We start from the raw sequence: 13,037 nt of genomic DNA, 5'->3' as shown, positions 1-13,037 counted from the left end.
TCTCTCTATTTTTCCCACCCTGCGGCCACTGGCAACTGCTCTTCTACTCTGTTTCTATGAGTTTGACCTTTTATTTATTTATTTATTTATTAGGTTTCACATATAAGTGACACCATGTGTCTTTCTCTGTCCAGCTTATTTTGCTTAGCATAATGTTCTCAAGATCTGTCAATGGCAGGATTTTCTTATTTCTAATAGCTGAATAATATTGCTGATATAGGGTGTATATATACCTCATACTTTCTTATCCACTCATCCATTGACAGACACTTAGATTGCTTCCATATCTTAGCTATTGAAAATAATGCTGCATGGGGGTGCAGATATCTCTTTGATAGTCTGTTTTCATTTCCTTTGGATACATACCCAGAATTGGGATTGCTAGATCATATGGAGGCTTTATTTTTAACTTTTTTGAGGAACTCCATACTATTTTCCATATTGGCTGTATCAATTTACATTTCCACCAACAGTGCACAAGAGTTTCCTTTCACTGCAGTCTCACCAACACTTGCTATCACTTATCTTTTTTTGTGATAGCTATTCTAACAAAGGAGAGGTAATATTTCACGTTGGTCTTGATTTGCATTTCCTTAATGATTAGTGATGTTGTGTACCTTTTCATATACGTGTTGGCCACTTGGGTGTTTTATTTGGGAAAAAAATCTATTCAATTCCTCTGTCCATTTTCAATCAGATTGTTTACTTTCTTTGATATTAAGTTGTATGAGTTCTTTATATTTTGGATATTAATCCTTTATAGCTTTGCAAATATTTTCTTCCATTTTGTAGGTTAGTTTTTCATTTTGTTGATGGTTTCCTTTGTTATGCAGAAGTTTTTAGTTTGATGTACTCTCACATGTTTATTTTTGCTTTTGTTGTCTTTGTTAGTGGTGTGAAATCCAAAATATCATTGCCAAGACCTACATCAGGGAGTTTATCCCCTATGTTTTCTCTAGAGTCTTATGGTTTCAGGTCCTACATTTAAGACTTTAATTCATTTTGAGTTGATTTTTGTGAATAGTGTAAGAGAGGGGTCATTTCATTCTTTTGCGTGTGGCTGTCCAGTTTTCCCACCATCATTTATTGAAAAGACTATCTGTCCCCCATTGTATAGGCTTGGGGTTTTTGTCGTAAATTAATTGACCATATATGTGAGGGCTTATTTCTGGGCTCTATATTTTCTTTCATTGATCTATGTGTCTGTTTTTATGCCAATACCACACTATTTTGATTATTATAGCTTTGTAATGTAATGAAATTAGGAAGTGTGATGCTTCCATCTTTGTTCTTTTGCAAGATTGCTTTGACTCTTTGGAATCTTTTGAAGTGTCATACAAATTGTAGGCTGTCTTGTTCTATTTCTGTGAAAAATGCCATTGGAATTTTGATATGGATTGCATTAAATTTGTAGATAACTTTGGATAATATAGATGTTTTTAACAATACTACTTCTCCTAATCCATAAGCATGGGATATCTTTACATTTATTTGTGTCTTCCACAATTTATTTTATCAGTATCTTATTCTTCAGTATACAGATCTTTTACTTTCTTGATTAAATTTATTAGTAGTTCTTATTTCTTTTTTTGCAATTTTTGTGCATGTGATTGAATTTTAACTTTCTCTTTCTGTGTATAGAAATGCAACTGATTTTTGTATATTGATTTTGTTTCCTGCAACTTTACTAAATTTATTTATTCATTCTTATAAATTTTTGGTGGGGTCTTCAGGTAAACCCATTAGTGTTAATTTCCAGTGTGTATTACTTTTCTAAAAGTACTATTTCATTCTTTTAATCATATTCTAACAGGGTATTTTAATCCAAGTTTTCTCTCCCTTAGTTTATCTTTATGCTTATAAGCTCTGACATAAAAAAAGAAAAAAAAAGAAAGAAGGAAAGAAAGAAAAAAAATAAGAAAAGGGAGATGGCAGAGGTCAAGCAAATAAACTAATACTTTTCTTTGAAAGTAGAATATACCACTTATAGCTTCAATGATTTCAAGTTTAAAATCTTTCAGAGTTCAGATGTAAGCAAGAGGGTCAGAGAAAACAAGATTTGGTTTATAAAAGAAGAAAAGAGCTTGCTGCCCTGTATTTCAATCCATTTGATCTTAGCACAGTACCAGCTCAGAGAACATTTTTTAAATGTCATTTACTCATGACAGAGGCAAACAATCTCACCTCCTGAAGGTGATACTTTGTTAAGAAGCATAATGTCTTCCTAATAAAATCCAGGTGATTTATAGCAGGTACACAGAAGAAGCAGATTCGGGATAAAAATTGACAGTTACCCAAATATCAGAAATGCCAGCTGCTGCATTTTGGTTCCCTCTGGAAAGGAATTCACCCTCTTGCTGGGAACCATCTGCATAGGGGTAGGAAGAAACATTCCCAGGAAGTCTCTTCATATCTATGTGCTAAAATAATCTAAGCAGACTCTTATCACCCTCTTTCATGTGGTTAATAATAATAAAATTAATAATACATATTTTAATACCAATTCATCATAAACTAGCAAGAATAATAATTAAAGATATTAATGAATAACTAAACATTTGGGGTGATGTGTTCATTTAAGTTCGAGTATCCCTTCCTTTAAGCCTTCCTCTCTGATCATGCCCAATCCCACAAGGACTAAGGACTCTTCATGGCACCCTACCGTAGCATCCTGAGCTTAACCTTTACAACAACTGACACATGGTATTTTAATTATTGCTTTCCTTTGTTTTGTTTACTGAGATTAGAGATTACATCTCACTTGAATATATATCCCCAATATGTGGTTTAGTTCCTGGTGTATAATAGGCACTTAATAAATTTTAATGAATGAATGAATTCACAAAGAACTTGCACACACAATTTCTCATCTGATTACTATAATTATACTGCTGAGTTGAAAGCATGGAAAATTTTATTAGCACCCCTTTCACAGATGGGAGGGAGCAAAAATGATTTGGGACATGATTTACAAATGTTATACTGAAAATCAATGGCAGAGGCAGTGTTTCAAGCTCTGCTTTTTCAAGCTGCTACCTTGCACAGAGAGATGATGATGAACAACAGATTTAGTGCCCACGTCTCCTTGGACCCTAGATGTGTGCTACAAAATGAAAACCCTAAATAAACTAACTTTTTTTATCATTTATAATCCATAAAGAATGATATGGCCAAAAGTGACCATTTATGTATTCATTCAGGGGGAACCTATTTAGAGACTAACTGGTTAGGTTTTCACTCCTAACATCTAATCCCTTGCACATCATTATCCATGCTGTAGCCAAGTGAACTTTCCAAAAGGTGATTCTGTTGTTTCCTAACTTAAAACCTTCCAAGGGCTCATGGTACCTTAAACCATTTGCTTTGCAACATGATCCTTTATGACGCAACCCCTTCTTACTACATCAGCTTCATCAAGATGCAGTCTACCCTCTCTGCTGGGCAACTCTTGTCTCATTGGTCTTCTATACTTCCTCAAAAGTGTATATATTCCCCAAAAGTGGATAAGGGATGGTAGATAGATGGATGTTATATGTGTGAATATATATGTATATCTATAGTAACAAAGATATGAACATGTAGTACACAGTGTGTGAGCAAATTAATGTGGAGGTCTTCTGAAAAATAAAGACCTGCATCATAAGGTATTATTATAGCCATTTAAAATAGTGCCTAGGGCTTCCCTGGTGGCGCAGTGGTTGAGAGTCCGCCTGCCGATGCAGGGGACACGGGTTCGTGGCCTGGTCTGGGAGGATCCCACATGCCGCGGAGCGGCTGTGCCCGTGAGCCATGGTCGCTGAGCCTGTGCGTCCGGAGCCTGTGCTTCCCAATGGGAGAGGCCACAACAGTGAGAGGCCCACATACCGCAAAAAAAAAATAAAATAAATAAAATAAAATAGTGCCTCAAGTGGCTATTTATTTTCTCATTTAGGGAGCATTTATTGAAATCTATAATTATATCCCTTACTAGAGAGAGCCTTCCAACTTCCTCATGTACTTTAAAGCCCTCTGTCCTGGGTTTCTAGAGGACCTTAGAACCTTATATTTCTCCTTTCATAAAACTTATCTTTTTTTCCATGTCTGTCTCCACCATAGACTCTAGGTTCTGTGAGGCCAGAAAACCTGTTTACTTTATTCATCACTATGTCCTCAGGATTTAGTAGAGTTCCTGTCATATAGTAAATGTTCAATAAATATGTTTTGGATGAATAAATGATAAAAAGGCATATGAATGTAACATGCTGGACTTGGCTTAAGTGAAAAAGATAGAAAATTGAAATGCATTGTGATAAATGCTGTGAAAATACATCTACCGGTTTGTCTTTTAAGCATCCTCTTTCTTTTACTTCTTTTGGGGAATCATCTCGTCTCACTTCTTTCACTCTTGGCATCATTGGTTCAGGCAGGCTGACCCAAAGTCTTATCCTCAGGATGTGCATGTGGCCAAAACAAGGATGCTTAATGTCAGTAGAGGCACCTTGACTGAGACTAATAGGAAACGGATATCATCTTCCCTTTATTGTTGTTTAGTAGAATATAAGCCTATATCTGCAGGGAGCCCTGTCTTTGGACCGCTTGAGCAGAGTCCACTAAATAATGACATCATTACCTGTGAGAGAAGAATTGAGCTAGCAAAAGAGAGACCAAATTCCAAAAACATTTTTGGAAAATTCTATCAGGTCATGCCTGAATTTAGTGAGCCTTTTAAATTGTTCTTTTAATCAATAGTCCACTTTAACTTAAACTTAATTTTAGTTTAAGTTAGCTTGAATTCAGTTTCTGTAAGCTTCAGTGGAAAATATTTGAACTCATGTACACAGGCAAGTAGAAGGGACAATGGGAAGGAGGAGGCTTTAAAGAAGCCCACATAGAGAAGGTTATACCTGAAGCTAAACTCAAACTAGTGTTGTTAATACTTGCAGAAAATCAAACCTGAACTTGGTACTAATTGCATTTTTGGAACCCATGTTCTTGATAGAAGGAGTCATACAGAAATGTATAGCTTTATTACCTGGAAACAAAATATGCCTAAGACTCATACTTATACTTAGCCAATAGTCTTCCCTTCCCTGATCCTCAGTTATCTGGGTGTTGCAGCGAAGCATAACTTCCAAAGTTGTGTACCTACCAGAGTGGTGGAAAAAGCAAAAGATCTTGAACCCACTCTAATTGCAACATCTAAAGATAGTATTAAAATACCACAGGAATGTTTTCAATTGCAGAGATTTTCCTCTTTCTTATCTGTAAAAATTGGACAGTAATACTTATGTCAAAAGAATGAGATAACATACAGCAAAGACACTGGCATATAGCAATCAGTTTTAGTTTAGCTAGCCAAAATGTTCTACTGAGAGAATCCTGGATCATGAATTCTTACAGGAAAAGATATTACATCACTTCTCTAATTTAAGTATAAAGTCTAACACAATTTGGACATTCAAATGTTTGTGAAGGAAACAAAACTTTCTCAAAAGACCAGCATAGGCTCACTGGACCCAATTCGTCATCCAACTCTCTTTTCTGTCCACTGTAACCATGCATGGTTCTATTTTCACTACTCCATGGAAATATCTTATGGAAATATCTCATCTCCAAGTTCAATAGATATATTTTAGCTGTTACCTAACTTAACCTCTAGGCAGCAATTACATTCCATGGGCCTTTTGGGCCATTTTTCCTTTCTTAAAACTATCTTCTCTAAGTTTAAAGAACCCACTTTCATTTTCTTCTCCTTAGTAAATACCTGCCTCTGGGTAGTCTTTCTGTATCTGATCATTAAAAGCTGGTGTTTAGGGGCTACTAGGGGCTGAGGGGAGAAGAAAATGGAGAGTCAGTGTTTCATGGGTACAGAATTTCAGTTTAGGAACACAAAAATATTTTGGAGATGGATGGTGGTGATGATATCACAACATTGTGAATATACTTAATGCCACAGAATTATGCACTTAGAAATGGTGAAAATGGTAAATGTTGTGTTATGTATATTTTATTACAGTAAAAATGTTCATGTTGATCCAAATTGTGTCCCTGCCTTCTTTGTTCTTACCATTCAATACTTTTTTTTGGACTAATCCCATCCAATTCCAAACTTTCAGCTAACTCTTATGCCTTAAGCTATCACTTATACTTAATTTAAAAATATATTACCTCTAGTTTCAAATGATCCCCTAGCTCCATCAATTCAGTCATTCAGAAACCATTCACTGCATGCCATTTTCGTGTCTAGCACTGGACTAACAATTAGGAGTAAGCTGTAAACCAACAGATATTTTCATTTGAATATCTGTTCTAGTCTGGGTTTACCCAGAAGTAGACCCCAAGACAAGGCTTGAATACAGATAATTTGTTTGGGTTGTAATAAGCACAAGAGAATTGGTGAAGTGAGACAGGGAATAGTGTGTTAATGAGGAGTTAGGTATCACTGTGGAATACAAGTATTTCATCCTTTTGGAGACCCTCTGAAAACTGTGTAAAACTACCTGGGAATTATCCCACCAGAGTTTTGGAAAGCTATCACACGAATCAACAACTCCCATCTCCCACTGTTTGAGGATTGCCCCCAGGAGCATCAACTATCTCATACTTGTAGATTGTGCCTGTTTGAAACAGAACAAGTCCCAATGATATTGGAGAAATTTTTCAAAGAAGAGGGACTCAGATCCAGACTCCTGAGATAAGGAATTAACAGTGTGCTGAAAACTACACTCTACAACTACCCTGGAGAACTCAAGTAGACCAGGACAGTGTGGACCAGTGAGACAGGTTGGGACCTGGGACCATTTGCAGCAGTGCTGCAATGCTTGCACCTGGACAAACCTCTCCTCGAGCAACAAAATACAAAGAAACTATATGGGACTACAACTAACTGCATGCATGCTCAGTAAGGGCAAATTATAGACAGAAAGATACAAAAAGACCAAAAAACCCAACTGCCACTTCTGAAGAGCTGGGAGCAAAAACCAGGTGTCAGGAGCAAAAGCAGGGTACTGTGCCTGACCCCTGCACTCAACACCACAAAGGGGTGGGCAGAACACCTAAGCCACCCCTCTGGCCTGACTCCTGGACATACCCCTGCCCTCACCTCATATAAGGAATCAGCTTGCTCCTGCTCTGGGAGTGAGCAAGGTAATCTGTTACTTGTTCTTTCTCCCTTACTGCTGCAGTAGGGGCCCCAATAAAGCCTTGCCTGAATTTCTTGTCTCGCCTCTAGTCCAATTCTATTGATTGGGGAAGGCCAAGAACCCTGGTCTGTATCACCAGGACAGCAGCACTTGTTACATCTCCTGGGCCTCTCAAATCAGCATTCCCCAAACTAAACATTCAGTCATCTCTCTCACACCTGTTCCTGTGTCTTCTCATCATAGTAAATAGCACCAGTATATATCCCAATCAAATGTGAAACACAATGTCACCATTATCACAGTTATTATTCAGTAAGTGATATTTTCCAGCCACTGAAACAAGTTTATTTACTGTCTCTTACATGTTCAAAAATGCTGCAAGAAGGAAGTATGTTTCTTATTCTATAAGTAAATGTAAAGATCACAGCCTTCAAGTAATTTGCCCAAACTCATAGGATTGTGATATAATAGAAGCAGGTTTAAGATCCAGATCTGACTGATTTCCAAATATAGACTCTGAACTATTTTATTATATATATACATATATATAATTTTTATTATACATATACATACATATATAATTTTTATTTTATATATATATCATTTTCTGCTTCTGTAAAATGAGGATAATGTTACTTCTTCAAAAACACTGATGTAAGAATTAAATATATTAGCACATATTTAGTATCTGACATGGAGACTATCATCACAGATATTTCATACATGTTGATGGCCCGGACTGGTCCATCTCTTTCTTGGTAAAGCAGTTGAAACAAAAGCACCCAAAACAAAATTTTTAAAAAGAGTGCTGTGCTTTCTTTTTGCTTCCAGTGCCTTGTATAATGTCTGAAATAATAGTAGATGTTCAATAATGTGTTCATTTTTACTCAGTTTTTTCCCTTAAATGTCTCCTATCTTCCAAAATCTACCACTTCAATTCTTTTTCTACTTGCACTAAAATGATATAGCCAAAATGAAAACTGCATTGCACTGCATCCTTGCTTAAAGCGTTCAAGGATTATCAACACTTACACTGTAATCCACAGTTTTTCAGCGTGTTACTGAATGTGCTTCATTGTCTGTGTTGTTTTCCTATACACACAACACCCAGCTCTTCAGGGTTCCCTGTTGGTTCTGGGATACTTCCCTCTAAGTCCTCTGTGCCTTCACTCTGCCTGGGATCTTCTCTCAAACTGATTTTCACCCCCAGATCAGGTTACTCATGCTCTGTGAATACTTCTTTACTTGACTATTGAGCTCCATACCTTCCTCCAATCCAGTCTATAAGTTCCCCCTTAGTATGTCCTCCATGCCTTATGCATACTCTGTAATAGTACCTATTGCATCCAGATGCTGCACTCCACAAGAGAAAAGATTATAGTTTATTATATTTATTATATTTAGTTTATTTTATTATATTTATTATATTTATATATTTATTATATTTAGTTTATTTATTATATTTAGTTTAACTATATATATATAGTTTATTTATTATTTCTTTAATCCTGAAATCTAATCAATGAGATAATAAATGATTAATTATATAGTTTAGTGAGTTAATTGAATGCAGTTGTAGTTCACGCTAACCTTTCTAAAATCTACAAAGAAACGGTCTCGAATAGTTTTATAGGTAGAAGTTACATTTTAATAAGTCATGATATGTAAGTAAGGCTAGTTGATTAAATAACATTTTTGCACAGATTGATCTGGAACTAAAAGGAGATAAGAAAACATAGTTTTTTAACTAGTGGGAAAATCTACCAAGTCACAGTTTATATATTATGCTTTCTCTTCCCTTGAGGGCTATGGGACTGGGAACCAGTCTGAGAATGTGTGAACACTTAACCACCAATCTTAGTTTTGTTTTTGGCTTTTGGGAGTCTCATAGAAGAGCAAAAGCAGAAAACAAAGGTCCCATTTTAAATTCTGTTACACAAAGTTATAAACATGTGCTGGATATAATACACGGGGGTTTTGAATGCCAGGCCAAGGAAACTGGAAAACGTTAAAAATTCTCCAAACTAAGTTTTAGAAATGTTTGTTCTTGCCTTTATATGTATTTCTTTGTCTCTGCTTGCAGGTTCCGCTAAAGCTCAAAAATTTTAATGGCACAGGCACTTTGGAACCCAGCGAAAATTTGGTTTTCATTATATGCCCCAGATAATAAATCAGCTCCTATTGATTTGCAACTTGACTGAGGTCTTCTAAAAAGACTTAAATTTCTTTTCTGGGTTGTTAGATTGGACGAATTTCTCTCAATTTTGAATTTCATTACAAACTGCCTTCTGCATTCAGTGGAAAGCTGATTTCCTTTGCAAACCCACCAAACGCATCTCTCCAAACTGTAGTTGAACTTTTCTTAGTGGGATGTCTGCAACCTCCATGATAAATATTGATCTTGTATTCAGACATTCTAAAATAAAACATTTCCCATTTTCATGTGTTTCACCCTGTGGAGGTAGATCCTCCAAAGAAGAGGCTAGTTTTCACCTCTCATCAAATAACTAGTACTACCAATTTCTATTGAGCCAAGAGAATCTGAATAGGTTTTCAAATGCCTTCTCCCAAAATCACCTTTTAGAACTTGAAGTCCAATAATCAAACGCATATTGAGAATTTGTGGTGTCAACAAGAAAATTACAAGCATGCTCACATATAATCTACGCCTGGGAAAAGGATTTCTTTTCACTGATGGAAAACTGATCATTTTGCCTAAGACTACAGATGTAAATACCTAATGGATATATTAAATTTTAAACAGTAGAAAAAAAATAAAAGCATTATTTTTTTGTTTTTTGTTTTTTTTTTTTTTTGCGGTACGCAAGCCTCTCACTGTTGTGACCTCTCCTGTTGCGGAGCACAGGCTCCGGAGGTGCAGGCTCAGCGGCCATGGCTCACGGGCCCAGCCGCTCCGCGGCATGTGGGATCTTCCCGGACCGGGACACGAACCCGTGTTCCCTGCGTCGGCAGGTGGACTCTCAACCCCTGTGACACCAGGGAAGCCCGCATTATTGGTTTTTGATTAACATGCCAGAGGTCATTCTGCCTCTAGCTCGAGTCTTTCTAAATTCATCTATCAGTTAGAGACATACTAATCTTCTCCCTAAAATCTCAGTTTTTTTCTGTTACATCTGAGCCCCTCAAATTTTACTGTTTCTCCATGGTTTAAATTTCCAAAGTCTTAGCCTAAGGATCTAAATCCTTTGTATTCTGATTCCAGTTTATTCTTGCAGACCCATTCCTCTCAATTTCTGCAAGAATGGACTCTTTTCTTAAGTACCTTGGCCCAGTAAAGATATAGAATTTTCTAGCTTTTCCCTGTCTGTATCTCAAGGACACCAAGTTCTCTCAAATTATTTCATAATTGACAAATTTTAATACCACAAAACCTTAGACAAGGACTTAGGAGTAGGTTTACTTGGGAGGTACCCCTGAATACAATTGTGAGGGAGTGGGGAGAGTGTGACAAGGAGAGGAAGGTACATTATGAAGTAGGTTACCATGGTGGAATATGGGACTCAAAGCTCTTGGGGAATTTCAAGTCTGCTAGGATGAGCTTAAGCATTACCTTTCTGAAGGCTGGAACAAGGGGCATTTACCCCCTAACTTTCATTTCCCAATAGTGGGGAATTCACTTGGAGGCATTTATTCACCCACCCTTCTGTGCTGTACCAGGTACATGAGCTAAATAACCTTCAGTGACTTCAGAGAAATCATTGCAGTAGAAAAGCAGTCTCACTAGGTATGTTTGGGGTGGGATGCTGTCAGGGTAAGTGAAACCATCCACCGGAATGTCACTGAAATCAGAGGTGGGCTGAGGGACATGGTTTGGGGCACCAGTAGCATTGGACCATCTTCCACTGGCATTAGAGTAAGGCCCAGAGCAACTCATGTTTGCTTTCTCCTTATTCCTGACTTCAGATGGACTTCCTGGCTTCTGGTTTTATAGCTTCTCAGCAGTTCATGGGTTCTATTAATGGCCTCATGAATGGCTTCTCACAAGAAAACATGCCCCCAAGACCTCCAGTCATTATGTGGTTCCATAGTTAGCAGTCCTTCTTCCAGTGGACTGAGGGATACAGACATTACATTCCTCCCCAAACCCTGTCCTTCAACCAAATGCTGTGCTCAGTGACCACCAAAGAGCCCTTTTATTTTCACAAATGCTTAGAACCTTCTTTCTATACAGTTCATCCTTCCACATCCCCTTTATAACCACTATTTAACATCCCTTATTTAACATCAATTTTGGGTTTTAGAAAACAGCTTTATGCTTCAAAGTTCCACCTGGCTGCTGCATCATCTATGACATGTTTTATGATTGTCCCAATATAAAATGATCCCTCTTTTCTATTAATTCCTATGATAAAAACAGAAAGAGTAATTATTTCTCTATGAAATGAAAATGTCAACAGATACACCCTGTGCTTTCAGATCCAAATCAATGTAGAATTCACCCTTTTCAAGCATTCCAGGGATTCTGGGAGGAAATCACTCACATTTTCTCCAGGTACCCCTGATTAGCAGTCTCTGCTTCTTCTGAATTAATTCAATTTGTGGATCATCATGGAGATGATGTCTCTATTCACACATATGTCAAAACAAACCTGATATGTAGCTCTCTTCTCTTGAGTCCAGCAACAAAAATAACAATAACATACCTATCCATCTATATGAAACTTCTATTTGCACAGAAGACTGAAAAAAAAATTCTAATGTATCACTGGAATACAAAAATTACATTGGCCATTTATACCAAATAGGGATTCAGTTTTCTTCCATGTTAATGAGTGTCATGCAATCATACCTTCCTTTATTCTGTCATGCCACTCTTTACCTCAATCCTAAATCCCTTTTCATCTTATATTCTGAGTTCATTTCTTTCAAACCATACTCTCAACCCTCAGAATCAACCCCAATGTGACCATCAAGGTGTTTACCTAATAAGGTCTTTTACTTCCCTCAAAGAAACGCGGAAAATAATATTTTGCCTTTAAAGGTGTAGTCATCAATAGAAGATAGACATGGATCTGGAAATGGTGAAGTGTCTTCTAAGAGAGATCCTCACTGGATTCTACTCTAAGGGCCCAGATACTGCTTAACTAGCCCCCAGTAATGACAAGACACTAAGAGAATGAATCACGAAGTAAACAAATACAAAACCAATATGTTCTCAGTGTGTCATTTTATCAGTTTACAATGAGAAATATAATCATCTTGTGGGCCAGAGATGTTCAGATCTCTTGTTTAGCCTTTTCTTCCTCTGTAGCTAATGAACAGGGACACCAAATCACAACCAGAAACAGTCATTAAGTAACCATGTGAAATCATTGTCAGAGAGTGTAAACAATCAAAGTCTTTGTCATCAGTGCAGTATCTCTTTAATGCCCTTCAGTAGGCATGAAAACAAGAACTGTGAAAAAAGTCCCATGGTCAAGGGCAATTGGGCTAATATATTCATGGTGATCCTTGCCAGTGACAGCTGATAGCTTGGACACTGATCATAAATTCCTCTGATTCTTCTCTTTCTATACTACAAGGCAAACCCATTCTTATGGGCACATTATTTTATAAGTATATTAATATATTTGAAAATGTCACTCTGGAGTCTAGTTATCCCAGGCACTATATTCTGCTTCAGATAATTCTACATCTCTTTTCTCTGTCTTTGTACATTATCTTACAGCTTAATTTCTCTCTGTTCCAAGTTCTTAGAGCAGTTACATACTTTGGTTCAGGCACAGCATTGATACTTTACAACTTGTGGCTCTAGTCTTTAAAACTCACATTACAAGTTACATTTCATTAGGGTGCATTTTATAGTCTATATCTTCTCCTATTCAATTGATATTTGCCTCATGATAGATATTTGTTTATAGTCCCAGTATTTTCTTCTTTAATTATGAGCTCTCT

The sequence above is a fragment of the Grampus griseus genome (assembly GCF_964374135.1).
Source record: "Grampus griseus genome assembly, chromosome: 4".
Taxonomy (NCBI): domain Eukaryota; kingdom Metazoa; phylum Chordata; class Mammalia; order Artiodactyla; family Delphinidae; genus Grampus; species Grampus griseus.
The sequence above is the reverse complement of the archived record's forward strand: the minus strand, read 5'-3'. Positions refer to the sequence as shown.